A 5,000-nucleotide genomic window follows, 5' to 3' on the forward strand; every position below is an offset into this window, starting at 1 on the left:
AGCAGCTGCTGGGAGGAAGCAAACAATTAGCTGGAGCCGTATAAGAGAATAAGATCCCTCAGTGACCACAGATATATTAGTGCTTTTTCAAATTGGTCCTTTTGATTTGGTTGATAGAAAAGCAACAGTGCTTCCCAGCTCACTGAATGAGAACAAGCCCATCAAAACACATGCTGGTCGGTCTGTCTGAATGAACCCAATTCCTGCAACAGCAATGGGTTCTGAGATGTTAGTTCTGGAGGTTTGCCTTCTTTGCAGCCCAGTGGTCCCTTGCCTGCCTAGTAATCACATTCAAAACTGCCTTTGAAAATGGAGAGATGAGCAAGCCTGACCCATGCACCGAGGTCAACCCATATCAGGCCTGATGAAAGAACTCTGAAGTCTCGAACAGCCAGTTGCTTTGTGAGTTCTCTCTACAGAACACCCTCTAATCAAGTCTCCTCACTGACAAGGATGTCAAGTGCTATCCAAGTTGCTTCTTTAAAGCAGCACAATGTAGTTCTTTTACCTTAAAATAATTGCTTCAGACTGGTATTGAAGACACTGGTGCTGGGACTGATAGCACTGGGCTATGTAACTTTATTGCACTGTACAGGAACATTATCCTTTTCATCAGCTGCCAACACAAAGGGGTATAGACCAGTTCTTGCATAGTGCTAGCCTAGAAATCTAGACGCACCCTAGCGGCAGCAAATTTAATTTGCTGCCCGGGCTAGTCTAGCAACTCTGGCTTGCGAGCTGGAAAATTAAACTTCGATAGGGCCAATCACATCGTGTATAGAGTCGTTAGGCGGGCTTAACATAATGATTGATGGCAGAGTTGAAACGGTTCAGCGTGAATTCCCTGCTACTTTAAAACGAAGAAGGTGGCTGTTGCTGTTGGCACGAGTTAAGCTTGGCAAAAGTTTGAACTAGTCAACTAGCTCCGCTGGTCCGCACTGAGAATGGTGAGTCCCCAGATCCTACATTTTAATGTGGGTCTGGCTTGTCAGGCTAGCATAGTGCTGCTTTAAGGACAGTTCTTACAAATTGCTGCTTTAAGGACAGTTCTTGCATGGTGCTGCACACATTCATGTTTACTTTTTAATGTATCCCAATGACCCCCCATACTTAAATTAAATATTTTGTTTCATATAACACCAGCAGGCTTTATTTTACACCCAACCCTCCCAAACCACTGCAAACAGTATACAGATCAACAGGTTGGACAGGTTAGTTACGGCTCAGTTCCTAGTGCTTATGCAAACTATTCAACATTTGTTTTCCATGCATTAAATTGGCATTACATAATGTCTCTTAGTGTGACTCTGAACTAAATCTTTGATATCCATTTCCTTTGTACCTAATTCACTTTATTGAGTGTGCTTTTGATCTACTTCAACTGGGCTGAACCAAAGTAGAGAGAGCGCTTTTCCAGCATGCACAATCGATTCCTCTCAGTGCCAAGTGTGCCTGATAAACAAGTCACAGACTAATTGCTTTTATTTGAAACCATTTCTTTCCACACCAAAGGGAAAATATGTGTGTGTGTGTGTGTGTTTGTGTGTTTGCGAATTTGTGTGTGTGTGTGTGTGTGTGTGTGTGTGTGTGTGTTGGTCATCTCTGTTACTGAGACAGCATGTGAGGACCACTGGCCGGTGTCCACATTTCTTTCCAGCTATAAATAGCCCTCACACCCCTGAGAGCATGCCCAGATGAAGGAGGGGGCCACCCTGACCCTCAATACCACCACCACCACCACTACCCCCTCCTCACACACACACACGTCATACACAAACTTAAACACACACACACACACACACACACACACACACACACACACATTCCCATTACTGTGCAACAGGAGGGAGTGCTGGCAGGAGGGAGTCCTTGAAGAGCCAAAACCCATCTTTCTGCCTCCCCCAGACACCTATCTCTCTCTGCCACCCCCCCCCCCCCCCACCCCCCACATCTGACACACAGACCCCCACCCCCACCCACCCACCACACACACACCCTTCTCTCTCTCTCTCTCTCTCTACACCCCCTACACACCTCCTCTCAGGAAATCCATCACTCTTGGGACACATCAATCCTCTCCATCCCTCTTCATCGTTCGCGTTCCAATCAAAACCGTCTTTAGTGCGCCTTGTCCAGGCCCCCTCGGCTGGAACGATAAGCGCCTCTGTCCCCACGCCGGGAATCAATCAGGGATGACAGCACCAGCTCGGGGGGGTGAGGGGGTGGGGGTGGGGGAGGGCGGGGAGTTGTGCACGATCATAACTGAGCCAGCACATCTCCCCATCCAGCAGCACCAGCAGCAGCAGCAGCAGCAGGAGCTCTCTCCTATATGAAGGACAGATAATGCAGAGCTTTGCAGCAATGACACGTGTCGCTTGAGCTGTCATTTGGTTTTGTAATGGCGCTGATAATGGCTCTTGTGGTGGCAACTCGCGGGATCAGGTGATGCTCTGCAGCGCCCTTCCCTGTTAAGCCCTTAAGAAGGCCGGGCGGGTGGGGGGTCTTTTGAGGAAGGGACACCAACACTAATGTCTTCCTGGCTTCCACGACAGCACACCCAGATGGAACCCCCCCCCCCCCCCCAGCTTTTGTGTGTCCTCGCCTAATTCGCCCCCATATTAAATCCATTAGTGGAATCATTTGAGCCCCAGTAATTGTGGTTCTGGAGCCTGATCGAGTTGGTTATTGAGTTTCCACAGCCAACAAAAAAAAAAAAAAACGTATTAGGCCAAAAATAGCTTGCAAAATGAAGACTTAATTGGCAAGATCAGAGGGGCCGTTTGTGTCCCCTCCACCACATCTTTCTCTCCCTCTGTCCACCCCATTCCCTCTCTCTCTCCCTCTCCTTCTCTGCATCCTCCCATCCATGGAACACTGGTCTAGTTGCTGCCCTCATATTTTCTATTTCCAGAGCTTCATCTATGCATTAAACAGTGGGATACGTAGATTACGTAGGTCATCATCGCTGTTGTGTTAAATTGATTAGTATCGAATGAAGTCTAATTAAAAGTAATTGAGCACAGAGTAATAATAAAAATATTATTTATTTGTATAGCACCTTTCATACACATAATGCAGCTCAAAGTGCTTTACATTTAGAGCATTTAGACGTCATTTAGCACAATAATAATAGTGTGTGATACTGATGGTAAACAGTCTAGTCATGTACAGTAATCATGTGAAGCTACAGTGGGGGAAGACGCTAATGAGAACACTGTACATTCTTCTCGAGTTCTTCAGTGAACAGCATATTGCTAGAAGGAAGTGTTTGTGTTTGAACAAGTGTTTATACCTGTAGACCTATGTGAATATGAAAATGGAGACCGGGAGAAACAGAAATTAGAGTCAAGAAATTAGAATTTGTGAAGCAGTTCCTGTAGATTACCTTACTGCATCTCTGTTAGATCAGAGTGAGTCAGACAGGGTTTCCTGTTGCCTTTCATATACTACTACCTGTCCTCATCCTCTCTCTCTCTGTCTCTCTCTCTCAGTATCTCTCTCTCTATCTCTCTCTTGGTTTTCCCTTGGTCATGCTGCGTCTCCAGAGCCCCGCCTCTCCTAGGCAGAGAGACAGTGACGCAGGAACTGCTTCATTACCTCACTGACAAATACAAGGACACACACACACACACACACACACACACACACACATACACACACACACACATATTCTCACACACATCGTCTCCCTTATGCATTTGCACTTATGGCAATCTGAGTGTGTGTATGTGCATGGGGGGGGCTTTACAAATGTGTGTGTGTGTGTGTGTGTGTGTGTGTGTGTGTGTGTGTGTGTGTGTGTGTGTGTGTTTGTGTGTGTTTGTGTGTGTGTGTGTGTATGTGTGTGTGTATGGGGGGGGGGGCTTTACCAATGTGTGTGTGTGTGTGTGTGTGTGTTTAATAAATGTGACACCAAGGGCCCAGTTGTGTGATGCATCTTTTTTGAGCCCTTTCTCCTCTGCCTTTTGTGGGTGTGAAAAGCATACAGAAGAATTCACTTCCCCGCTGTCCTTTCCCGCTGTGGAGAACTGCAGTATGCGTCTGGGGACGAGGTTTGGCTGGACTGGAAAGAGCTGACTTCATTTTAAACATCACATCAGACCTATGTTCCCCTCACCATCTCTCTCTCTCTCTCTCTCTCTCTCTCTCTCTTTTCTCTCTCTCTGTCGCATGCTCTCACACTCTCTGTGTCCTGCTTGTTGGACCAGGACAAAACTGTGAATCAGAGATGCCGTCTACAGTCTACATACTGTTTTGTCACTTTGCAGTCTTATTCTCATCTACCTGATAGGTCATTTAAGCTAAGGTACCTTAAAAAGGACCACAGGAACTCTCAACAGCAAGAGTGAATGTGTCCTCCGCATTAGGCGCACTGCAATCCAAACAGTTGATCATTCTTTATCATTAACCTCGTCTCAGCCTTGCACATGTTTATACTTGAGGAGGTGTGTTTAATTGTGTTTTGGCCCCAGCACGGCGTCTTGACCCCAATGATTTGGCTCAGCCCCTCTCCGCCGCCCCCTGCTGTTTATGGACTGCGAGAGCCGCAGTTGTACCCGTGTCCGTGCGTGCATCGGCTGGCAGAGAAGACAGGGCTGTATTGTGCTGCGGCTGACCCAGTGGAAAAAGGGGAGACAGGGGAGAATGACTTTGTTTTAAATGGAGGAGGAGGAGGAGGATCTGGGCCATGACTGCTAGTTTCCAGAGGCCCGCTGCCTCAATCCATGGGCCAAGCTGGGGTGTGTTGAAGAGCTGAAAAGTGCTGAAAGCGCCTGCTGTCTTCTCCCTCTCTCACTCTCTATCTCTCTCTCTCTCTCTCTCTCTCTTTCACTCTATTTCATCTCTTCTCTCTGTCCCTAGCACTCTTACTCACTCACTGTGTTTATCGGCCTCCCCCCTCAGCCAACTCATAGTTAGTCTCATCGGTGGATGAAACAGAATGGAAAGTTTAGTAACCATAGGCATTCAAAGAAGCCTCTCATTTCCTCCTCTCTGTGGCG

The 5,000-nt window shown here is 47.2% G+C and overlaps 1 protein-coding gene across 2 annotated transcripts in view; it reads left to right on the forward strand.

Moving 5' to 3' along the window:
* rap1gap2a (RAP1 GTPase activating protein 2a) overlaps positions 1 to 5,000 on the forward strand; it is a 72,458-nt gene that overhangs the window by 41,347 nt on the left and 26,111 nt on the right. The gene's annotated exons all lie outside the window — the stretch shown is intronic.

The sequence above is a fragment of the Alosa pseudoharengus genome, unplaced genomic scaffold, assembly GCF_046254945.1.
Source record: "Alosa pseudoharengus isolate Yale_2024_CS ecotype anadromous, Long Island Sound unplaced genomic scaffold, YU_APseudo_1.1 YU_APseudo_1.1_scf_13, whole genome shotgun sequence".
Taxonomy (NCBI): domain Eukaryota; kingdom Metazoa; phylum Chordata; class Actinopteri; order Clupeiformes; family Clupeidae; genus Alosa; species Alosa pseudoharengus.